At 45.4% G+C, this 25,966-nt stretch overlaps 2 long non-coding RNA genes across 5 annotated transcripts in view; one reads left to right on the top strand and one right to left on the bottom strand.

Annotated features, from left to right (window-relative positions):
- LOC144332724 (uncharacterized) overlaps positions 1-25,966 on the top strand; it is a 100,203-nt gene that overhangs the window by 52,059 nt on the left and 22,178 nt on the right. For 2 of the 4 annotated variants that reach the window (XR_013400755.1, XR_013400754.1), the window contains exons 2-3: positions 12,408-12,486; positions 16,804-16,929. This is a non-coding gene — a long non-coding RNA (uncharacterized LOC144332724). Of the gene's footprint in view, positions 1-12,348; positions 12,487-16,803; positions 16,930-25,966 lie in introns of those variants that run through there. The other 2 variants (XR_013400753.1, XR_013400756.1) reach the window with 1 other exon arrangement.
- LOC114676059 (uncharacterized) lies at positions 1,822-6,200 on the bottom strand. Its single transcript, XR_013400757.1, has 3 exons — positions 6,069-6,200; positions 4,502-4,673; positions 1,822-3,232 (listed from the first exon to the last, which is right to left on the bottom strand). It is a non-coding gene; the product is annotated as an uncharacterized LOC114676059 (long non-coding RNA).

Raw genomic sequence — 25,966 nt, 5'->3', positions numbered from 1 at the left:
TCCCCTTCTTCCTTCCTTCCTCCCTCCCCTTCTTCCTTCCTCCCTCCCCTTCTTCCTTCCTTCCTCCCCTTCTTCCTTCCTTCCTCCCTCCCCTTCTTCCTTCCTTCCTCCCTTTCCTCCTCCCTCCTCTTCCTCCTCTTCCCCCTCTTGCCCCTCTTCCCCCTCCCTGTTCTTTGGCAACCTCCATGGAACTCTGGTTCAAAGTCACTGGTCTGTGGGGCCGCCCATTTGATAGATGAGCACGCTGGGGACCAGACACAAGTGACTGACTCAGACCAGCTCGCATGTCGTCTCCTGCCTCCCGTAACACCGGGTTGTCCCTAATGGAAGAGAGTCAATGATGCTGCTTCACTGATCTCCAGGGAAAACAGGTTGATAACAGGTTATAAACATGGGAATGTTTTGGAAAAATCGTCGTCCACTTGTCAGCTCCATCTCTCCTGCCCGGAAGATGTAGGGGAAACCTGCCTTCAGCCCACCCTCATCCCATAACAGGACAGAGGACAAAGGGGCAGAGACCCAGGTCCTGTCAGTGCCCTCAGGAAACCCCCCATTTCCTCCTCATGGTGGACGTGGAAACCATCCCACTGGACTAGATTTTCCCGGGAAGCCCCTTCACCCCGACAGCAAGGAATCTGGTTTGAGCACACACCATTCTCGGTGCCATCACTTTCTGCTGCTGAACCCTGCATACGTGGCCCATTGATCTTGCTAGTCCAGTGTTACTGGGTCCTGGGAGTTTCTGTGGGCTGATGGCAGGTGTTTACCATTGTGTTCAGAGGGGAGAACAGAACTTTATTTGTCGAAATCAGATGATAACAATTGCCATGTGATTCCTTGGGTTGGTTTGGGTGGGGGGTGCTCAATGCTTTTCCTGAGGGCTAAGTTCTAGTTTGAGACCGTCTCTCTTTGTCGCCCAAGCTGGAGTGCAGTGGTGCGATCTTGGCTCACTGCAACCTCCGCCTCCTGGCTTCAAGCAGTTCTCCCTGCCTCAGCCTCCCAAGTAGCTGGGATTATAGGTGTGTGCCACCACGCTTGGCTAATTACAAAAATATTTAATATAGGCTGGGTTTTGCCATATTGGTCAGGCTGGTCTCGAACTCCTTGCCTCAAATGATCGGCCCACCTTGCCCTCCTAAAATACTGGGATTACAGGCTTGAGCCACTGTGCCCGGCCTGATCCTGACATCTTTTAAAGCTGCCTTCATGTACCAAAAGCCAGTCTATGTTTGAAAATCAGTCTTGAAGAGCCTAGGAGGAGAGGGATAAGCTTCAACTAGGTGAATAACTATGCATATGTTAAAAATATGGGCCAAAATCTACCCCAAATGTTAACTCTTCTGCTTTGCGTATTATATCCATTTATAGTTATTTCAGCACTAAGATTTTTAAAGACTCTTTTGATAATTATGGAGAAATTACTATTAAAACTCAGCTGCATTTGTAACACTTCAAAGAACTAATTGGATGACATCATTTTTCCCAGAGGCATTTTGGATTGTTACATAATTAATGTTTATCTCTTTGCCAGAAATCTTTTTTTTTTCTTTTCCAGGACAGATACCTGAAAAGAAACTTTCCTTTGCATTAAGTGTTATTTCACTGTGTGACAATCAATTTTTGAACGTGAGAGCAAGATCATCATGTATTTTTGGGATACTTCTTGCTTAATAGTGATAATGCTAAGTGTTAAAATTATGCAACAATTTGTTTCTTTGAAAATTACTATTTGCCTGCTCACCAGGTGGGAGCTGATGAGAACGTGGATGTAAAAATTAAATTGTATTTAGCTTGTATAAAAGAAGTTTAAAAAAAAAAAAGCTTTTTTTTTTTTTTTTTGTGCTACTACTGAAGTTGCTTCGTTGTGGAAATCAGGTTATTGCAGGCACCTAGAATTTTATCTCCTTCACTTGTACAATGGGAAGAAATTCTCCAACAAGCACAGGAATCTGACTTTCTGATATTGAGACTCCTAGTCATCAAGCCCCGTGGAAAGGTTGGTGATTACGTGAGCGTTGGCGTTGATGTGGGTACCCTCCAAGCCAGACGCAGGGAGCAGGGAAGGGCAGAACAGGCCCCTCAGGAGCCATGAGAAAATCAAGTGTTGGCAGCAGTGGTGAGGGTTGATGTCAGGGGCCAGGAGGAGGTGGTGAAGGGAGCATGTGCCTCAAGGCAGCCCTGGAACCCGTGGTCCCTGCAGTGAGGTCTGATCTGCAGGGGACGTGGACAGCCACGTGGCAAGGCCCACGGACAGCCTGGACTTGGCTGCCTCAGAACTCTGGTGGACGTTGCAAACGGCCCCACAGGGTTGCAGTGCACATTCCTCGGACAGAGAGAAGACGCTTGTAACTGTTCTCGGCACGAAGCCAGCGCCCTGTGAACAGTGGCCACTGCTGTTGTGACTGAGTGCCGTCCAACTGGAGGCATTTGCTCTGGTCAGTTCACTTAATTGGGCCAGGAATGGGGTTGCCCTGCCTTCAACAAGCTTGACGCATTGAACGAGGACTCAGTAAAGTACTCTGTAAATATGCTCTCCTGGCTAGAGTGAGCAAAGCCCAGGGAGAGAGTGGTTCCTCAGTATTAGACAGGTGTTTGGCGGGGCCAGCTGTGTGGCTGCCAGAGCGAATGTGACCAGGAAGCCTCTGTCCCCCCGGAGGTGGCCAGCGTAACTGTTACACGTGCCGTAGGTAGAAAGTGGGCACTGCTGGGAAACTTGCTCATGTTGCTGTTTCCTGATTGGAAATTCAAGGTTTCTGAGCATCCTACATCGAATTTGTACATTGCTGAGACTGTACACCTTTCAACACTTGTTTTTTCCTGCTTTTCGGATCTATACAACCTGATATTTGGCCGTGGCTTCCAGAACAGGCTGGATGCAGAGTGAAGTCCTCTCCTCACTGTCAATCTTTGCAGATGTCTTTCTTGAGAGTCTCAATTAGGTTTTTACTTAACTAGACTTTTTAAATTGCCATGCACATAACTCTACCAGTTACAATCGTGAGCTAACGTGGGATTTTGGTTTTACTTTGATGAATGTTTAACATTTGCATGCTGGATGTAGGGGTGGAGGTCATTTATCTGCTTTTCATTTCCTTCTTGGTTATACTTAGTGACTTTCAGGTACGGTGTGGAAAGCCTGGTACAGGGTGAATTGCAGGCTGCAGTGTGGCGCGGTGGACGAGAGGCGTGGGCTGCAGTGTGCACAGTGGATGAGAGTGAAGCTATTTCCATCCTGGAGGGAAACACACAGGAAACAATTTAAAAAACTGATCATCTAGCTTGAATGAGGTCCAACAAATTCAGTTTGCAAAGTTTAACTTCCAAGTTAACTTAGTAACTTTTCCCCTAAGTCATTAATTTAGTAGCTTATGTTTATTGCCTAAAGCATAATAGTCATAAATTCTAAAATGAATGACTAAACATGTAATAATTTAGGCATACAGCACCTGAAGGGAAAACTGCCAGTATGCTAAAATATTGGATACAGATGCTCAAAAAATATAATGTAGCATTCTTACAATGCATGTGCTTTTAGCATGTAACTTGGTGAGTAGTTTTGAGCTATATTTGTAGGAATGTGTATCTTGAATACTTTAGGACACCACTGGAGATGTGTGCTTGAGAGGTATAAATACTGAATGTTCTTCTCCCTTCCCTTAAATAAAAAACATAAGCTCCCTTCACTTTTATTTTTATTTTTTGAAGTGGACTCTCGCTCTTGTTGCCCAGGCTGGAGTGCAGTGACGCAATCTCGGCCCACTGCAACTTCCGCCTCCGGGGTTGAAGTGATTCTCCTGCCTCAGCCTCCCCAGTAGTTGGGATTACAGGTACCCACCACCATGCTCCGCTAATTTTTGTATTTTTATTAGAGATGGGGTTTTGCCATAGTGTCCAGGCTGGTCTCAAACTCCTGACCTCAGGTGATCTGCCCACCTCGACCTCCCAAATTGCTGGGATTACAGGCGTGAGCCACTGCGCCTGGCCAGCTCCCTTCTATAATGATTTATACAGTTGTTTTTGCTTTTTGTTTTTTCGAGATGGTGTCTCACTCTGTCGCCCAAGCTGGAGTGCAGTGATGCAAATCTGGGCTGACTGCAGCCTTCACCTCCTGGGCTCAGGTGATCTTCCCACCTCAGCTTCCTGAGTTGCTGTGACTAGACACACGTCACCATGCCCAGCTTTATTATTATTATTATTATTGGTATTTTTAGTAGAGACAGGGTTTTGCCATGTTTTCCAGGCTGGTCTCGAGCTCCTGGGCTCAAGCAATCTCCTGGCCTCAACCTCCGAAACTGCTGGGATTACAGGCGTGAGCACCACATTTGGCCCATTTTTTTTTTCTTCCAGGATTAGGAGTCGACTTTCAGAAAATCCTTCAACCTTGCAAGCTTAATTTTCCATAAAAGTATTCCTCTAGGATAAAAACAAGACACAAAGAAGTACGTGTGGACTGCAGTTAAAAATTTTCAAGAAAACTTAGCTTAGGAAAGTTGACATTTACAAAGAGCAGGAGGCCCGTTCAGTGCCTTCTAGGCACTGGGAATGGCGGTCTGTGGGCGACCCTAACATGTGCAGCGTCCTGAGACGTGATCGTGGTGTTCACGCTTTTACCGAGGGCTTCCCGGGAGTACCAGAGGCTGTTCTTCTGCAGTCGGCCAGCCAGGCAGCAGCTGCTGGAGAAGGAACAAATAGCAAAAGACAGATGTACACGGTGTTATTGTGGCAGAGAGGTTAAAACCAGGGTCACTTTGTTCTTACAGTTTTAAAAAGCTAATAATGAAGTCCTTAAATATGTTTAGGATTTCAAAGTAGTTGTGGGTGTGTCTGTGTCTCTAGCTCCCGTTCGGGTGCTTCCTGCGAAGAGAGCTCAGAGACACCACCTTTCCTTGATGAGGTGACAGGGCCTGGAGAGGTGTGAACCCCGTAGTGGGGGGATGACTGACCTGGGGTGAGTCTGGGTCAGTGTGGGGATCCAACCCCACTCCACATTCCTGTAGGGAATCCACAGTTCTAAGTCTTTATGATAGGGGTAAAATGAACCTGGAAGAGGTGTTATTTTTTAAGAAGTAAGTGCCATGCTCTTTTTTCCTCATACTTTTCCGTGTTTAAGCAGCATTGAAGGATAAGGCACTAGTAGCATGTTGTTTTGGAAACAATGTTGTTGGTTATTTTACGTTGAATATGGTACTAAGGTTGCCTGGTAACAGAAGTTTTCCTTAAACAACATAGAACTCTGTTGAATCTGTTGCCCCATTGGCTGAGCCGTCTGAAATCAGTGCAGTAGCAGCTGAAGAGGCCTCTTCCCCTTGGAGGAAGCCGCTGGATTGGCAGGAGGCACCGCTCTTGATTTGAGGGAGTGAGGCGCCTTTGCAGGGACCCCACGTGGCCCCTGCAGCTCTCTCCTGCCCCCTGCTGGTTGGCCAAGCAGCCTTGCGACAGTGTGCTCAGTGTGAATGTTCACTGGGGCAGGCCGAGGCTTTTGTTCCAGAAACACTGACTTCAGAAACGGCCGGCTGTGTGTGTTGAGCATGGCAAGAAAGACTTACGTGTGTCTTAAACCTCTTGAACAAAGCAAGTTGATGTTTCAAATGCATCTCAAAGGCTAATGACTTTGCTATGGTCAATATTCAGGAGAAAAGAGGGTTTGATGAAACAGAAAGACAGGAGTGGCAAGTGACGTGCTTGTGCCCCGTATGACTAAGCGATGTCCTGGCCGTTCCACACCACGGCCTCTGAGCAGCCAGCCTGCAGATACTGGGTCAATTTAGATATCCCTGATCTCTGCAGAGGTTTGATCAGGTAGCCCAAGAGCAGATAAACACAAACGCTGACTGGAAACCCTGGCACACGGAGACACTGGAAACAGCAAGCTGCTATTAACATCATAGTAAGAGACAGTCGCCTGCTCTCAGGGGTGTCAGTTTCTTTTGCTTCTAGACGTTCATCTGCGTTACAATACAGTTTTGCTCAGTTTATCCCCATTACTCCACTGTCTTCGCCGTTAAAGTCTCAGCCAGCACTTAGCTCTGACACTGCAGGAGTTTCACTGTGCGGCTGACCAGGCCTACCTGGCTTGGCTGTAAAGCAGGTGAGATTTTCCGGAAGGCAGTGACGAGAACCCGAGGCAGGAAAGAGCATTGCTGGTCTACATACGGCAGTGCACCTGCAGCAGAGCATGTACGTGCACGTTCAGGCTAAACAGGTGTAGGAGAGAAGAAAACCACCTACAATTAGTCACTTAAAATGCCACACACCCAACCCTTGAGACCCTAGCACATAGAGTAGTAGTGGTCTTGGAGATGGCAGGTGTGCTGAAGTCTGATTTTCTCACTTAGCTTTTCCAGCAGCGTTTTCCTCATCTCTAAGCTGGGCCTAACAACTGCCACGCGTAGATTTGTGCATGGAACCGTGCGTGTAAAGTGGGGTAGCCCCCAGGACCTAGGAAGGACTCGTGGTCAGTGTCGGTGGTCATGCGTGCTGTACGGGTCCCCCAGGAAGATGATTGCTACAGATAACTCCCTCCGTTCAATGTCACTGAATGTAAAAGGTGGGACATTGGCTTCTGATGTGTCTGGTTTGCTGCAGGCCACGCTGCACCCCGTGGTTCCTGAGCCCTGAGCTGAAGTACATCCTGCTGCATCGCCTGTGTCGCTTTTGCTGTGTCACTTAGAGCTCCTGCCCTGGGAAACTTCCTCGCGCCTGACGAGCACCACAGTTTGCAGCAAGACCTGTCCAAAGCGTGGACTGCGAGAGCCCCGCTGTGGTCCTGTCCTCTCCATGTTGGGAGCGACTTTGTGGGGTTTGTCGGCCCTTCTCTCAGGTGTCCTGTGTCTCATGGATCAGCCGACGAGCCCTGTCTGGAGGAGCACTGCAAAACGCTGCCGGCCACCCAGATCTCCTAGAGCAGAGTGAGGCCACATCTGCAGACTTGACCGCACAGAGTCCCGAGGCATTCGGCAAGAAGGGGAGTGGGATGTGTGTGAGATCCCACTGCGGAAGCCGGCTCTGCTCCGTACTCTGCGTGCGGGGTGCCTGATGTTCAGACCTGCTGTGTCTATCGGGGGCCATGGCGGGGTGGTGGGAGTGGGGGCAGGGAGCAGCGCGGATGGATCCAGGAAAGGACTTAGTTGAATCCCAGCTGCCCACATACCTGTTGCTGGTCTTGGACAAGGTCCCTAGTTTCTCTGGGCTTTCGGTTTGATTGTAAGACTAGGACGCCGCCCCAGTCTGAAGATGTCGGTGTGTGCGGGAATGCCTGGCGCAGTCACCATGGGTTTTCCTTCAGCCTCCTCCGTGCCCCTCCCTGGGTCAATCAGTATCCATGCGTGCCACAAGTAAATTACAGTCCCTCCGAAAAACCAGTTGACCCGAGTTTTATGGTCGAGCATGGTGAGTGTCCTTGCCAGGAAATGCCACTAGATGTCTTGGGCCTGCTCCTCTACCTCCACAGCAATCCCCGGAACAGGCTGGTTCAGGACGTGGGAGGTGGGAGTCGGTGTTGTACCTAGGACAGGCTGAAGTCAAAGGCTCATTTGCTCTGTGAGGGGTGATCAGGATGACACATCAAGTGGAGCCCCATGGCTGACCCTGGAGGTGGACGGTCGGGTCGGATTGGCCGCCCTCCAGCACGTGTTTCGAGTGATGCCTTCCCTGGGTTACGCAGCCCTGATCTGTAGCGCACAACTTCCCAGCTCCAGCCAATCTGGACTTGCCGTCTCCTTCCAAGAAGGTAGGTGCGGCGCAGTTGCCTTTAAGCGGCTCCTTCTGGACACCGCAGGGCGGCAGCAAGCAAGCATGGGCGACTTTTTTCTTACGTTGACCAAAATACGCAGGGCCAGCTTTGCACGATCCCATTCAGCATCACACGTGTGCATCGGCCACTCACCTGTCCATCTGCCACAGACAGGCTTGGACAGGACCATTGAGTGTCCTTTACGGCAAGGAGCCTAAAGGGCTCACAGGAAACCTGGACCCAGCGCAATGGTAACAGCGCAGCAATATCTGTCATTGATCAAGGGGTATTCTGGGCCCGACATGGTGTTAAGTGATCCAGTTCGGTTAGCACTCTTAGAATTAACCCCCTTTTGCCTATCAGGAAATCGAAGACGGAGGACATTAACGCCAGGGAGCAGGGAGTAAGGGGACACACAGAGGGCCTGAGGGGCTGGGCACTCTGAGCCCACGGATCTGCCCACAGGCCCCGGCTGCACGGGCACCACAGCTGCTGCTCTGGAGGGGATGAGGAGCTCTGGGGAAAAAATGGAGCCTGACGTGGGTAAGATTTGGATATTTTCAGAAGAGATTTTCAGCCTGGAATGAGGGCGTAAGTGACTGAATTGGAGTGATGAGCCAGATAGCCCGGCTGCGGGAGCTCCCCTGTGGGGTGAGGGAGGAAGGCCTTGGGGGCGCGTGGCTGAGCAGAGGCGCTGGGTTGCCAGGAGCCGCCGCGGGTTTGGAAAGGGGGAGAAACGCAGCGCCCTGCACTGCAAGGGCACCGAGACATGGTTGTGGTTCTTCCTGACCGTGACAGGCACAAATGGTGCTGATGGTGGAATGCACGGAGTCTGCCTTCAGAGAACTCCTGCTGTCTTTTAAAACCTGGGCCTCTTATTTAAACTTGGTGGCCTCAAGTGAATGGTCAGAAACAGTTTCTGATGAGGTTGCAGAGATTGTGCATGGCCTCTGATTGTGCACAGCCTGTGATTGTGTATAGTCTCTGATTGTGGCCTCTGATTGTGTGGGTCTCTGTGTGTGGTCTCTGATTGTGTGTGGTCTCTGTGCAGCCTCTGATTGTGTGTGGTCTCAGATTGTGCGCGGTCTCTGATTGTGTGCGGCCTCTGATTGTGGGTTGTGTGAGTTTCCCGGGAGTAAGTAGATGAGCCTCGTGCTGGGGCAGGTGTGCCTTGTGTTGGGCATGTGGATAAAGAAGTTTAACCCATCCCCTCTTTGAGAATGGCAGGGCAGTAACAAAGGCGGTTGATTTATACATGGCCATCCTCGTGAGGTGAGGACCTGAAAGGTTTACTGCTTTCCCGGAAAGCTGCTCTGGGCGTCACCATCACTGATCATGGACAGCAGCTCAGAAGCCCCCTTAAGGTGCATAGAGGGACCGGCGCTGGTCCTGTCTGTGCCCAGGCTGCTGGTCACCCTGACGGCCAGGCGATGGCTGCCTGTGCACGAAACTGGGGTCAGAGTGAATTTGGGCAGTGTCGGCTTTGATTTAGGTCAAGACTGATCAGTCTTCCTAAAATACTAGCCATGAAAGCTTTCATAGATTGTAGTTCTTTGGGAGATTTATATGTGGTTTTTAAAGCACAGGGCCCATGGCCAGTGTTGAATTACATTTTGTTCAGTATAACTGACAGGACACTGGACCTGAGTCTCAGGCCTGCCACAGGGTTCAGGGAGCTTCAGAGAGGGAGTTTTCGCAGATGGGATGGGACATGGGCATGGGGCTGGAATGCTCTAACCTTCAATCTTCAGTCATCGGTATCACCTGTGCACATGCATATCGTTTTCAAAGATGGACGAGCTTTTGGGAAATATCTGAAGACTTTTCCAGTTTTGAAAGAAGCCGGGATGACACTGGAAATGTCAGGTGTCTTGGCTGCTGATCAGGTCCATCACCACGCACATGGTCCCTAACCTGTCCCACCTCTGATCATGCACAGCGGGTGACGAGGTCCATAACCTCACACTTCTGTGCACAGCAGGTGACCAGGTCCCTAACCTCAAAAGCTTCTGATTGGGTGCAGCTGGTGACCAGGTCTGCAACTTCGCATGGCTCTGATTGTGCAGAGCTGGTGACCAGGTCACTAACCACCCACACCTCTATTCATACCCAGCGAGTGACCGGGTCCATCACCTCACACCTCTGATTGTGCATAGTGGGTGACCAGGTCTGGAACCTTGCACACCTCTGATCGTGCACAACGGGCGACTAGGTCCATGACCTCACGCCTCTCTGCACAGTTGGTGACCAGGTCCGTAACCTCACACCTCTGATCGTGCACAGCTGGTGGGCGCAGGACCCACTTCAGTGAGGGGCTGACTTCCCAGGTGTGAAGGGGGAATGCTGTGTGGCTCGCTAAGCCCCTCCATGCTTTGGGGGCTCCAGGCTGTGGGCAGCAAGTAGGAGGTTGTCCCAGGAGGATGCTGTGTGTTGGGGATGGGAGGCAGCTGCAGGGTGGAAGTAGGATGATGTTGTAGGGGGCCACTGTGGGGGGGTGGGATGGGAGGCAACTGCAAGTTGGAAGTAGGATGTTGTCCCAGGAGGCTGCTGTGTGTGGGGGAGGGAGGAGGCAACTGCAGGGTGGTGTGGTGGTCCCCGTGCCACTGATTTCAGGTTAAAATAGAATGTGGACCTCTTTTTACCATAGTTTTTAATTACTCCGCTAGTTTGTGTTGCTGTCTCTTGCTATGAAGTCCACAGTCTGATGTCTCTGTGGTCCCCATGTTTCCCTTCTGCTTGTGTTACCCGATCCTGTGGGTCAGCTGTGAGGAAACCACTCTCCACTCCTCATCTGGAGTGGCCTCAAGCTGGGTGTGCTGGTCTCCTTGTGGGCTAAACTGTTCTTCTGTTACTGTTTTCTCTGTTTTTTGACCAAATTTAGCAGACTTGTGTATGATGCAAACACTTTAAAAAATGTCTTTTGCCTTTGTAAAGAAAACACCTGCATTGCTTTAAAATGAACCTTTCCTGTGTCTCCATCCTTCCTCACAGATTGCTCTGTGTTAGAAACTCGGTGGTGTGTGTGCTTCATGGCCTCATTCCATCAAGCACTGTAACCTCTGATTGCAAAAGTGACTACACTCAAGGCAAAAAACTTTGCAAATGTTGAAAATAATGAACAAAAACAATATATTGTTCTCTTGTCACCCTGAAATGGCTACTCTTAATATTTTGATGTAGTTCTTTCAATTCTTTTTAAGTAAAGTTGCTTCTAACACAAGCACTTTGATTATATTCATCAAATTATATTCAGGAAATAAGGAGAAAGTAAAAAGAATATCCAGTTTGGGGCAAAAAGGAAGACGACATAGAAAGAGACTGTAAAACTCCCTGCAACTTGAAAAGCTGGGTTGTGGTGGCTGTGGTTTTGTTTTTACTGTGAGAGACCACAGGATTCTTCTTGGCACTGAAGGGCAATAAGATAATACCCTGTGTGTGTGCTGGTGGCTGTATAAACCGAGCCGCATGTCCTCTTTCGAAGCAGAGAAAGCATGAGGTTTGAGGTAGTGGTTTGGTAACTTTTGGAAAGTCTGTTTGTAGGACTGCACTGCAGAGATTAGGTCAGTCTGAATTAGATTCGAATGATCTGTTCAGGCCTTGGGAGCTTTCTACACCGGGTGTACGCCTGTTCTGGATGTGGTGTAGAAGGAACAGGATTGGGAGGGTTTCTTGCTTCCCAGTCATAGAAATGCCTGCAATTATCACTGTTTGTTGTCTCTCGGGAAGCTATTTCAGGAAGGAAGTGTACATTCCAAGGCTGCTGGTTGGCCTGTCGTCACCCTGGGGGTCTTGGTGTGGGTCACGGGAGCTGTGACTGCTCACGCATGGAGCTCTGTCTCGCTGCCGTGCCGGTAGACAGCTGGTCACCAACAAAGTGTGTGTCCCAGTGGCCTTTGAGAAGAATTCTCTGCATCATTTTTATACAAGGTCCTTTTTCCTTTCAATGTCAACCTCGTGTCTTCTAGCCAAGCGATATGTTCTTGCAGAAACAGGAAGTGTGGCCCAAGTGAGAAATGAGGGAATTGATCTATAACTGCTATCAGTTTTTATACAGTTGAGCCATTGTAATTTATACATAAACATGTTAAATCTATGGAAGTGAGTCATGGTGCCAGACCCTCACAAATGCCGAATGTCCACGTGGGACCTCTCTTCTGTCGTGTCCACATCACAAGAAGAAAAGTCGCTCAAATGCAGCACGGAGTGGACGTGAATCTCCGAAAACTCCATGAATCAGAGCGACTGCTTTCCCAATTGCCGGTCTCCCCATTTGAGGTTGTGAGATTCCCGTTCTGAAGCTCCTTCAATTTCCCAGCACCCATTTCACTCCTTCGTGGAGATAACAGACTCACACTGTTACCTTGTTCTCAGATTTTCTAATTAGAAAAAGCACATATTTCACAAGAATTGTCCGGCTAACTCACTCCTTAGCCTGGGTAACCCACATACCACTTTTCTCTTTAAAATACTCGCCTTTCAGAACTCTTGGTAAATTATTTAAGAATAGGAAGGTACCATGACTTTGGCCACAAGCAGTATTATGTATAATGTGCAAGTGAGTGCCTTGAGAGCCATGGTTGCTAAAGACAAATTTTCTCAGAAGAGAAAAATGTAAGCGGTTCTTTACATGATCATTAATTTTGTTTTGCCTAAATAACATCTTGTCTTTGTACAGGGATACAGGACGTTGCTGAGTATTGACGGGGGCGAGTGGGTCCCGCTGCCCCACAGTGTGATCCTGAATATCGACAGGGGTGAGTGGGTCCTGCTGCCCCACTGTGTGTGACAAGCCCTTTGTTTCTGGCCCGGAAATGTCCCGGCTCCGTCAGTGCATTGGGCTGGTGCTGGCTCCCTTTGTTAGTTTGCATGCGAGGCAAAATCTCACGTCTTTCACTCTTGTTGACATACAGATGCCAAAGCTTTGAACAAATTCTTACTAAATCAAACCCAGAAATATGTAAAAGGGATATAAGAATACCATGAACACTTAGAGTTTGTTCTCATGATCTGTAGTTTTGCATTGTACATTTTGGCTTAGCATTCAAAAATCAATGTAATTCACCACATTAACAAAAAATAAAGCAGAAAACCCATTTATTTTATCCTCTCGGTAGACACTGAAAAACATCTGTTGAAATTTAATAGTCCTTATACGAATTTCCTACCACATCAGGAACAGAAGGGAACTTTCTCCATTTGATAAAGGCCACTCCTGAAAAACCAGAGCTGACCCCCCTCCTCGGTGGTGGCAGCCGGGGGAGCTCTGCCCATAGTCAGGGGTGTCGGGAGCATGGCCATTCTCAGTGGTTCAGGTTCGCATGGTGCGCACTGGGGCCCTCGTCCGTGAAGTGAGTCAGGAGAACTAAAAGGCATAAAGACTTGGAAGCAGGGAGATGCTCGATGTACAGAAGACATAGGGCCTTATTTAGAATATTTTAGGAAATGTACAAACAACCAGAAATGGTGTGAATTTTGCAAGCATGCAAGATGGACACTTCGCAACAGATGTATACAGATGCCCAGTGGCCCGTGAAAGGTGCTCACCAGGGAGTCATTGGGTAAGTACAACTTAAACCCACAAGGTTCCCCTTCACAAGACTGGAGAAGGGAGGACAGTAGCAGGTGCTGGTGAAGATAAGACAGACTGGATCTCAGACTGATGGAGACTTAAAATGGCACAGCCACTTCAGCAAACTGTGGCAGTTTCTTTAAAATATGTACACTTACCATATGGCCCAGCAGGTACGCTGTAGACGTTCACCAAGGAGAGCTGAAAATGTGTGTCCTTGTAAAAGAATGCACATTATCTCCAGAGTAAATTGTCAGAGCCAAGAACTGGAAACAACATAAATCTCTCTCATCTGGAGAAACATGAGCAAATTCTGATATATTCATACATTGTCCTAGTTCCCATCAGGAAAAACGTACAAAATACTGAAACCAAAACAGACAACGGGGATGAGTTCCAGGAGCCTTGAATTGAGCAGAGAGTGAACACCACGCCGTGGAGTCCATGTGACGATGGAGAATCTATGCGAGTCTCGGGCGACGGAAGAGCACCAAGAACACTCCTCGAGAATGAACAGTGGCTGTCTCTTGAGGGCTGGGAGGGGACTTGTGGGAACTTTGACGCAAAAGATTTGATTCGGGTAATAAATTTCCATTTATCGTAATGCGCCAAGTGGACTCAAGATCTGAACATTTCACTGTGTATACTTTGTACTCTCTCCCTTCCAAAAAAACAATGAAAAAATAATTACAAATGAGCACTGAACTCGATAGATTTTTCACAGTGGTATTAGATAGCAATTCTGAAAGCATTTCTGTATCTCCAGGCTTAAGCAAATAAGTTTAATAAATCAGTGAATATATTGAGTGTTACAGGACCCAGGTTTCTTTCTTGGTAAGAGGTAGAAATAAGAAAAGGCCAAAGCCTGGAATGGATCACGTGGGATTCGGTTGCAGCAGGAGGTACCAGTATAAGCTGGTGGCTCCCGACAGATGTAGACAGGGATAGAAGTGCCTGTGGATGGGTGTGGGTGCATATGCGTGTACATGCGTGTTGTGTGTTCTACTTGCTGGCAATGCCCAGCAGCACCCGGTGCCCACTCTTAGCTTCCAAACACGGTTCTTCACTAGAAGGAGCCCTGGTCTAAGGGCTGGGGAATCCGGTGTCAAATCTGGGACCAGTTGAGCAACAGAACAAACCATTGTAACTATGAATCATCACCCACCAAGCCAGACTCCATGAGTACATATGGACATAGGTAAATGAATGCTGAAAGATAGAATAATTATTTTTCAGTGAATATGGAAGATCTAATGATTTAGAAGGAATGACAGGAAATCAGTGGATGCTAAAACTAGTAGTGAAGAATTGATGGAAAACAGAATATGCACATAGTGTCAGGGTGTCTCCTCCCAAATCTTAATTTCAACGCGAGAAGTAGCATCTTTGCTTTGGAGGCACGTAAGCACCACCTTCACTGAGTTGCCGATGTTAACATTGCCACACAGGACAGACGTCTGCGGTGTCCCTGCTAAAATGCATACTCTTGAGTCTAGTCCGGAAGTTACCAAAATAAAGGACAAGCTGTAAAATAACTGACCTGTATCCTTTAACATTTCCAATTTCAAGAAACACAAAAGCTGAGAAACTTGGATTCTGGACGGGTAAAAATCACATGACAAATCAATTCATGATCCTGGATTGGATCTTCAAATAGGAGGACAAAGTAAAAAAATTATGGAGACAGTTGACACCATTTGAAAGTGAACTTTGTATATGACAGTTAAATTTCCCGATCTTGAGGAAAATGAATGTGAGAGCATATCCTTGTGTTGAGGAAATACGTTGAAACATTTAGGTATGGAAGGACATAGTATCTGAAATTTATTTTCATTTGACTTAGAAAATTCATGGGGGAGGGGGGAAAGCAGTGATGTAAGATAGGAGCATTTGGGCCTAAGTTGAGCCTGGTAAGTTGGGTGGGAATTCGCTACGCTGGTCTTGCAGATTTTCTGTGTGTTTGAAATTACATCCAAAAAGTTTAAAAGGGAGAATATGCAAAACAAAAAGCGATTTGTGGAAGTGAGTGGACTGTCACTTCATTGATCCCTTCAGTTTTTGGCCATGAGCCAAGTCAGTCACATAGTGGTTTTTGACCTGGGAATTAGAAATAGTGGCCAGATGACCAGGCTCTTTAGTTAGGGAGAGAAGTGTGCACAAAGGCTGACCAAGACCAAGCAGTGTGATGAGCTGCTTGTGGGCGTGATGCTGAGGGTCTGGGTCCTGTCTCAGGTGGCAGCTTGGGGGGTTTAAGCCAGAAAGCCACGTCCAATTCCCTTTCATGGGATTATTCTCGCAGCTTCAGAGAAAACTGCCCCAACCCGTCTTCACTCACGCTGGCCATTTTTGGTGGTGGTTTTATGCTGCTAACACCGTTCTCACTGACAATTTAGGGCCTTTGAGCGGGTTTTTGCCTGTGTCTCAAAGATTCTCATCTTGACAGCCGGTATGTTTCATTCCCGTTGTTCTGATTCTGTGTTAAGAGGGTTCTTCCCTGGCTTCACAGTTTGGAGTTGCCGCTGCATCTGTCTCTGCTTTAATTCTCTAGCCCATGTATCACTTGTCTCGTCCCTTAAGAAGTGGCCTGCGTGAGATGCCATGAGACTGTCTGCCTTATCACCACTGCGTCCCCAGCCCGTAGGGACTTACAGAGAAGGCATTCAGTGAATGTGTGGAATTAATGTAATGGGTTAATAGCCACAAAATGTGTTAATGGTTGTTTTAGTCTCTTTTCACGCTGCCGATAAAGACATGCCCGGGACTGGGAAGAAAAAGATTTAGTTGGCCTTGCAGTTCCGCATAGTGGGGAGGCCTCAGAATCATGGTGGGAAGCGAAAGGCACTTCTTACATGTCAGCAGCAAGAGAAAACGAGGTAGAAGCAAAAGCGGAAACCCCTGATAAACCTTGAGATCTCATGAGACTTATTCACTATCACAAGAATAGCACAGGAAAGATGGGCCCCAGTGATTCAATTACCTCTCCCTAGGTCGCTCCCACAACACATGGGAATTCTGGGAGGTACAATTCAAGTTGAAATTTGGGTGGGGACACAGCCATACCTTATCCATAGCCAACACAGTCCTGGCCCATGGCTGGTATTGAGCTGAGCTGCGACTGTGGCTGTGTGAGTTGGGGTGCGAGGCGTGTGCACGCCTCTCAGTGGTACAGTGAAAGGATTTGGAGGCTCAAACGTGTGACCTACAAAGAATCTCCAAAGATCAAGGTCCATTCACCCTAAAAAGAAAAATCTCAGCGCAGTTTACAGCCAGTGTTTGCTTGTGGACATGGATTCTGCAGTAATAAAATGAATAATTAAAAGTCTGTGAATAAATTTTAATGTCTTTACTGGAATTGTAAACACTGATTTTCTTTCCTCACCTACCCATCTGTTGGTGAGTTTGAGAAGGTGGATGAACCGTGCTGCGGGGACAGAGAGGAGGGTACAGCTTGGCCACTGGGACCTCAGCTGAGCCCTGAGTGATTGAGCTCTCTCCGTTTCAGACGTCCACACGGAAGCTGTCCAGGCAGCTCTGGCCAAACACAAAGAGTGGAAGATGGCGGTGCCTATGCCTTCCAAACGCAGGTCCCTGGTCGTGCAGACCTCCATGGATGCCTACACCCCTCCAGGTAAGGGATACGCTCCTTGACACTGCCTCCTGAACATGCTGGGCGCCTCAGAATTGACCACTGGCTCAGCATTCGAGTTTTTGCCTTCAAAATCATGGTGCAGAAATGCAGATTTTGTGAACCAGAATTCCAAAAACAGTGTATGAGTTAAACGTGGAAGGAAAAGTAACATTATGTATCTGTATAAATACACGTTTTTAACTTTTCATCAAGACTCGTGCATATGATACATACCAGTAAAATCTCACACAGTTTTATTCATTTAATTCCTTGTATGGAAAAGGGAAGAGTTTGTTGTAGCCCTCTGGGTGGAATTGGACTTTTCTTCTGATTAGGCTGGTGCATGCGTGTTCTCAAATCTTCAGATAAGTGTGCTGTATTGTTGGATTGTTTTAGAACAAGCGAATTGGACAGTTTAAGCAGCTACCCGAATCAGGTCATAAACTTTGCCTGCAAGGTGCCAGCTGGTATTTTAGTTCCTGCAGGTCATAAGGTCTCTTACAACCACTTAACTCTGCCCTCAGCCATGGGTGATAGCAAGTGCCTATGGCTGAGTACCAATAAAACTATATTTACAAGCACAGTGAACCAGATTTGATGCACAGACCTGCCAACCCCTGATCTAAATTACTAAAGGTAATAGCCAATTTATATTTCTGCTATATAATACTGCTTTTCTTTAATCTTGAATTTTACATAACTACCCAAATTCTCTATTTTCTCTACCCAAATAATTATAAACTACATTTCATGATCTTCACACCCAAGGAAAGCAGAAAGTTTAGTTATCCGGATACTTGTTAAAGACACAGATTGAACCTACGTTATTTGATGTTTAGTTTCTGTGATTTTTATTCCAACATTATTCATGTCATTGTTACAAGCTTGTCTTCTCAAAGGACTTGAATCACCTTACATCCCACTTTGAAGCTACATATCACTTTAAATGACACCGTGTTTTTCCTCCAATACAAGAGAAACTTAAGGTACAATATGAATAGTTGAAAATGTACAACATTTTGGGGAGTATTTTTACTTTTGAAGTTTAGCTTAGACTTGGGAAGCAGTGAGACAGAAGGATGTGCTTCAGATCAGAGCTGAGATCAAGCATATGTCCACATTACAGCAAGCAGCTCCTGAGTTTCACCTTTATGTACCTTTACAAATGAAGGTAGTGGAATTTATAGGACAGAACTTACAGTACATCATTTTGGGTTTTCGTTGCTTTTTGTTTTGAGACAATGTCTTGCTCTCTCACCAAGGTTGGAATTCAGCATCATGATGGCAGCTCTTGGCTCAATGCAGCTGTGACCACCTGGGCTCAAGCGGTCCTCCCACTTCAGCCTCAAGCAGCTGGGACCACAGGTGCTCACCACCACACCCAGCTAAGTTTTAAGTTTTTGTAGAGACAGGGTGTTCCTACGTTGTTCTTGTTTTTCATTTACACATAAAGCGTTCTTCATCTAAAGAGCGCAATGCCAGCAGGCAAGGGAGTGAATGCCGTGCTAGCAAGGTTGTTGGCAAAGGAGCCCTTTCTGCCTACGTGCTCCCTTGGACTCCTCCCTTTCTTTATTTTAATATTAAGTCACAGCACATGATTAAGGGCTGGGCACAGTAGCTCATGCCTATAACTCCAGCACTTTGGGAGTCCAGTGCAGGTGTATGGCTTGAGCCCAAGGGTTCAAGGCCAGCCTGGAAAACATGGCAAAATGTACAGAAATGCCTTTTGTACATCTTGTCTGCACCAAAAGTACAAAAAATTAGCTGAGCCTGGTGGTGTACACCTGTAGTCCCAGCTACTTGGGAGGCTGAGGTGGGAGAATCACTTGAGCCCGGGAGGCAGAGGTTGCTGTCAGCTGAGATGCCACCACTGCACTCCAGCCGGGGCAACAGAGCAAGACTCCCATCTCAATTAGAAAAATATAACAATAAGGCCGGGCGCGGTGGCTCAAGCCTGTAATCCTAGCACTTTGGGAGGCCGAGACGGGTGGATCACGAGGTCAGGAGATCGAGACCATCCTGGCTAACACGGTAAAACCCCGTCTCTACTAAAAAATACAAAAAACTAGCTGGACAAGGTGGCGGGCGCCTGTAGTTTTAGCTACACAGGAGGCTGAGGCAGGAGAATGGCGTAAACCCGGGAGGCGGAGCTTGCAGTGAGCTGAGATCCGGCCACTGCACTCCAACCCGAGCAACAGAGAGAGACTCCGTCTCAAAAAAAGAAAAGAAAAGAAAAATAAATAGAGACTCTTTAGAAAGGATTAGGCCAGGCGTGGTGGCTCATGCCTGTAACCTCAGCACTTTGGGAAGCCAAGGCAGGCAGATTGCTTGAGTCCTGGCGTTTGAGACTAGGCTGGGCAACATTCCAAAGCTCATCCCTACAAGAAATACAGAAATCAGCCGGGCATGGTGGTATGTGCCTGTGGTCCCAGCTGCTCAGGAGGCTGGGGTGGGAGAATCACCTGGGCCGGGGGAGGTTGAGGCTGCGGTGAGCCATGATCATGCCACTGCACTCCAGCCTGGGCAACAGAGCTAGACCCTATCTCAAAAAATAATATGCTTAATCCTGTTTCTTTAGTTTATGGTTATAATTTGCAAAAACTTATGGTAAAAAAATTGCATTTGTGTGTGTTCTTTGTGTAACTAACAACATGGACGTAAAAGGATAACCCACTTGAAATATTTTAAACCAAATTTTTGGCACTAACCAGTATGTAAGGCAACGGGCATTTTTCTTCACCACTTTTTATAAGAGAAATGACTTTGAAATGGAAGAAGCAATGCGGTTATTTGCTTATTTCTCGTATTGAATCCAACCGCTAAGAAATGTTACTGGGTCATGCGTGATGAATAACCTCACTGTGCAGATGTCTACAAAATATAAAAGAATATTATTTGAAATGTTATTTTTGTGAAATATTTGGATTTGACTAACATTTTTATATAAACCATAAAGCATCCTTTGTAAATTTCCATCAGGAGTCCTCTTGATATCACATGGGGCAGTTTTGTAAAATCATAAATGTCAATATCATAAAAATTTTTTACTCCCTCCCTATTTTGTGCTTAGCGATAGTTTGCATGTTTATTACCGTACTTACTGGATCAAAATCTTAGCTGCATTTCCTACCTACTTTTCTTAGTTGTTGGTAACAGTGGTAAGATCTTACTGAGTTTCATTGCCCTTCAGAGAATGTTCTTGAAGTTTATCTTCTATGAAATGACGGACTGCTGACCTGGATTATAGTTTCTGGAGAAACACTCATTAGGATTGTTGCAACACTAATATTCTTTGGGTGAAACTTGCCTTTAGTTTTCAAATGTAAAGATATAAGAATCATTTGCCAAAATTTCTAGCCATGATCAGAGAACAGGGACCCAAATCACACATCTGCCGTAAACAACTGTAAAACTGCACAAACCGAATGAGGTGGCTGTTTTTAGTCTGTGACAAGAGCTGTGCCAGCCAGAACCTGAGGGCGAGGGCAGGAGAATGAATGAGACGCACCCACAGTACACTTGCCCTCTGGAGAACACCTGCAGACTGTGGCGCCGAGAGCTCAGGTGTGGGTGGAGCAGGGCCATCCTATCAAGTCCAGAATGCAGAGCTCGGAAGGAGCTCAGGTGTGAGCGGAGCATGGCCACTCTACCACATCCAGGAGGGGGAGATCGGAGTGGGTGCAGGATTGGAGCTCTCCACAGATCCACACCAGCAGCGAATCAATCCAAGCCTGCCCATGTCACAATGACCCAGCAGTGCCTGTGCTACCTACTAAAACAAGAGCTGGAAATCTTCAGAGGAAGGTTAGGGATCCTGAGTGTGCTCAACATGTTACCTACAATGTGTAATACTCAGCAAATAATCACTGCATACACAGAGAAACAGGAGGTAGAATCGTGGTCAAGAAAAAGGCAGTAAAAAGTGCACACACATGCAGGATGGTCTCTGTCACTCACCACATGCGGCGGCTGAGCACATGAAGTGCGCCCGGTCTGAAGTGGATTTGCTGCGTGAAAGACATGCCAGTTAATATAAAAAATAGAAAATATTGTATTTGTATTTTTTTTTTTTTTTTGAGATGGAGTGTCGCTCTGTTGCCCAGGCTAGAGTGCAGTGGCGCGATCTCGGCTCACTGCAATCTCTGCCTCCCGGGTTCATGCCATTCTCCTGCCTCAGCCTCCCAAGTAGCTGCCCGCTGCCACGTCTGGCTAATTTTTTGTATTTTTAGTAGAGACGGGGTTTCACCGTGTTAGCCAGGATGGTCTCGATCTCCTGATCTCGTGATCCACCCGCCTCAGCCTTCCAAAGTGCTGGGAATACAGATGTGAGCCACCTCACCCGGCCTATTTGTATTTCTTATTGAAAGTATAGTATGAGCATTTTGAGTTAAAAATATACTAGTAAAATTAATTGTACCTGTTTATATATTTATATGAGGCTACAAGGAAGGTTTCAAGTTCTATAACAGGACTCTCATAATTCTGTTGGAAAGTGCCTGTCTAGATGTCTGATCCAGCAGAAGACCGAGTTTTTAAATCTACAATTATAAATATTTAGGGAATCAAATTACAATGTGTCAAAGAACGAAAATATTTTAATTCTTGGGCCAGAGGAAGGGAAGACACTTTTTACTATAATGGAGTTGGGGAATTTCAGGTTCCGTACACGATAATCTTGAGAATTGTCACTCCCTCCTCACAGGTAAAAAGCTGAGCAAACTGAAAAATCAGCTGCTCTTCTTAAACCTGCAAGAGACGTGAGGTCACAGGCAAGCCACTGTCCCCAGATTGGCTGGACAGGTAAAGCGGAGAATTACCATACATTGGAGCACAATGCTCCAAGGAACCCACGCTGGGATTGGAAAACCTGAACTGGAATTGACAAATTGCTGCAGTGAGGTGTGGCCACATCTGAGAGTTAAAACCTCCGGGAGGCCTGTGCATATGGGTCTCATGCTTTTGTGAGTTGTATCATCAGAAGCTCAACCAGGTTCTTGAAGTAAACATCAGAGAAAAATCCCCTCATACTTACTACAGGGGAAAGAGAATAGGAATCATTTTTCAATATGTAGGTGCACTCTTCACTAGGTCTACCTTCCAGAGAAGCTTGTTAACTAGAGACTAAACAGGTGGGATTTTATCAGAGCCTTCTGACCTGGTGGAAAGGGAAATACCCAACTCCAACCTCCAGAACTGAAAAGCAAAAAAGAACAGAGTATCCAAGCACTATGGGACTTCCACAGAGGCATAAAATATGCATAACGGTAATACAAGGGGGAAGAAAGAGGAACAGAAGAACTATTTGTAACAGTAATAGCTGAATTTCCTCAGATTAATGCCAGACACCAAACCATAGATCCAGGAAGCTCAAGAAACACCAAGAAGGATAAATGTAAAAACGACGACGACAAAAACAAAACAAAAATAAACTCTACTTGGGCATAAAATATTCAAACTATGGTGAATCAAAGATTAAAAAGCAAACCGGAGTAATCTCCTTCCCTATGGAAGATCAAAGATAAGAATTATATTCAACTTCCCCTCAAACACCATGAAAGCAAGAAGTGGAGTGAAGTATTTAAACTATTGAGAGGAAAAAAATTCCATTAACCTAGAAGTCTATACTCTGTGAAATTATCTTTCAAAAGTGAAGAAAAAGTAAAGACCTTCTCCGACAAAAATTGCAAAATTTGTTGCCAGTAGACCTGCCTTGCAAAAAATGGTCAAAGTTCTTTAGAGAAAATAGTAGAGGTCAGTAACTCAGCTGTACACAAAGAAAGGAAGGGCACAGTCTGTTTACAGGGCTCACACCTGTCATCCTAACACTCTGGGAGGCAAAGATGGGAGTACAGCTGGAGGCCGCTTAGTTGAGACCAGCCTGGGCAACGTAGTGAGACTCTGTCTCATTTAAAAAAAAGCCAAACGTGGTGGCCAACACCTATAGTGCCAGCTACTTTGAGAGGCTGAGATGGGTCACTTCTTGAGCCCAGGATCCCGTTCAAGGCTGTGGTGAGCTATAATGATGCTGCTCCACTCCAGCCTGGGCAACAGAGAAAGACCTTGTCTGTTTAAAAAAGTAAATAGAAAAACAAAAAGCATTAAAGAAGAAATAGTGAAGGTAGAAGAAAATCTTTCATTTTTCTTAATAGATCTAACATAACAGTTCATTCATAATAGTGACAGTAAATATGTCATATACACACACTTAAATATAAGTGAAATGAATGAGAGCAGTGATACCCAAGGGATGGGACAGAGCAATTAGGAATTAGGATTATTTTGTTATTATAGTGTGCTTGCATTATCAAGAAACCAGTGTAGTGTCGTTTGAAATTGGACTTGGGTTACTTGTAAATTTATATTGCAAATTCCAAGGCAGCCACTTAAAAAAAAAAAGAACTGATATGCTAAGAAAGGAAAGAAAATAAATCATAGAAAATGCTCAATTAAGACAAGGAAAAAAAAAAGAGTGAAACACAAAAACAAAGAACAAGGGCAACAAATAGAAAATAGTAACAAATATGGTAGATGTTAATTCAACTGTATATCATTACTTTCAATGTCAGTCCAAATGCACCGAACTATATATTGTCTATAAGAAATCCACTTTAGATATAAAGACCTACATGTAGATCGACAGTAAAGGGATGGAAAAAGATATAAATGTTAACACTAATTTTTTGGTGTGCAATGGCCTGATCTCATCTCACTGCAACCTCTGCCTCCCAGGTTCAAGTGATTCTCCCTCAGCCTCCCGAGTAGCTGGGATTACAGGCATTTGTCGTCATGCCCGGGTAATTTTTTTTTTTTTTTTCTATTTTTGTACAGATGGGATTTCCCCATGTTGGCCAGGCCGGTCTTGAACTCCTGACCTCAGGTGATCATCCCGCCTTGGCCTCCTAAAGTGCTGGGATTACAGGCATGAGCCACCGTACCCGGCCAACACTCATTTTGAAACATGGAAGTGGTGATATTAATTTCAGACAGAGTTGGCTTTACATCAAGGAAAGTTACCAGAGATGATTATTACGTAATAAAGGGGTCAATTCTCCAAGAAGATGTAACAATCCTGAAATGTATTTTTGCTAACAAAGCATCAGAATGCCAAAGCAAAAACCGATACACTTCAAGGAGAAGTAATTAACCCACTAGTATAGTTGGAGAGGTTAACACCCCTTTATCAGAAATGGACCAATTCAGTAGCCAGAAAATCAGGACAAAATTGAAATCGGCATCCTCAGTCAACTGTATATAACTGACGTTTATAGACTATATCCTCCAACAACAACAGAATACAGAACATTCACCAAGACATACCATGTTGTGGTCCATAAAACACACCTTAACAAATTTAAAAGAAGAGGAATCAAACAAGTGTGTTCTCAACCACAGTAAAGTAGAAATCAATAATAGATGACTGGAAAATATATTAGGATATTAAACAATACACTTATACATACTACATTGTTCAAGGAAGAAATCTGAAGATTTCTTCGAATTTTTGAAGTAAATGAAAATGAAAACTTGTTAAAATTTGTGAGCTGCAATGACAGTAATGTTTATAGGGAAATTTATAGATTTAAATGCATACGTTAAAAAAAACAAGATCTAAAATCAATCAGCTTCCACCTTCGAAAACGAGAAAAACATCATCAAATTAAATTCTAAGCAGGAGACAAATAATGAAAGAGCAGAAATCAATACATTGAAAACAGAATATCAGTAGAGAAAAATCAATGAAACCAAAAGCTGGTTCTTTGAGAGAAAATCTGTAAGCCTCTAACAAGAAAAAGAAATACAGCAGATAAATTACCAATATCAGAAATGAAATAAGGAACATAACTACAGATCCCATGGACATTAAAAGGACAATAAATATTATGAACAACTCTATGGCCACAAATTTGATAACGTGGATGAAATGAACCAATTTCTTTAAAGACAGAATCTGCCAAAATTTGAACAAGAAGAAACGATCTGTATGGACCTGTATCTGTTAAATTGAATCAGTGGTTAATAACCTTTCAAAACAGGAAGTGCCAGGCCCAGGTGGGTTCACTGGTGAATTCTACCAAACATCTAAGAAGAAATTATACCAATTATCTACAATCTCTTTCAGAACATAGAGGCTGAGGAATACTTCTTAACTCATTCTATAGAGCCAGCATCATTTTAATACCAAATACCATTTTAATAACAAAATATTACAAGAAAACTACAGAACATCTCTCATGAACATAGATGCAGTAATCTTCAATAAAATATTAGCAAATTAAATCTAACAAAAATTGTGCACTAAAACCACATGGAATTTCACATATCCAAAGCTGGTTTAACATTGAAAAGCCAATTAACGTAATTCATCACATTAATGGGTCAAAGACTAACAGATACCTCATCTAAGAAGATATAGAGATGGCAAATCGATGTATGAAATCATGCTTCACATCATGTGTCATAGAGAAATGCAGATGAAAGCAACAGTAAGATATCACTACACCAGAATCCAGAACACTATCAACACCAAAGCCTGTGAAGATGTGGAGCTGTGGGAATTCTCTCTCATTCATTGCGGGTCTTAATGCAAAATAGAACAGCCTTTAGGAAGACAGATTGGTGGTTTCTTACAAAACTAAATATACTCTTACCATATGATAAAGCAATTACACTCCTTGGCATTTGCTCAAAGGAGTTGAAAACTTATGTCTACACAAAAAGCCTGCAAGTAGATATTTAGAGCAGCCTTATTCATAGTTGTCAAAACTTGGAAGCAACCAAAATGCCCCTCAGTAGGTGAATGTATAAGTGAGCTGTGGTACATCCAGACAATGGGATATTATATGAGGCTGAAAATGAATGAGCTATCCATAAAAAGACACGGAGGAAACTTAAAGGGCATATTGCTAAGTGAAAGAAGCAATCTGAAAAGGTTGTTGTATGATTCCAGCTTTACAACATCCTAGAAAAGGCAAGACTATGGAGACTGTAAAGAAGATCAGTGGTTGCCAGGGGCCGGGGGGAGGCAGGGATGAATAGG

The sequence above is a fragment of the Macaca mulatta genome, chromosome 11, assembly GCF_049350105.2.
Source record: "Macaca mulatta isolate MMU2019108-1 chromosome 11, T2T-MMU8v2.0, whole genome shotgun sequence".
Lineage (NCBI taxonomy): Eukaryota > Metazoa > Chordata > Mammalia > Primates > Cercopithecidae > Macaca > Macaca mulatta.
The sequence above is the reverse complement of the archived record's forward strand: the minus strand, read 5'-3'. Positions and strand labels throughout refer to the sequence as shown.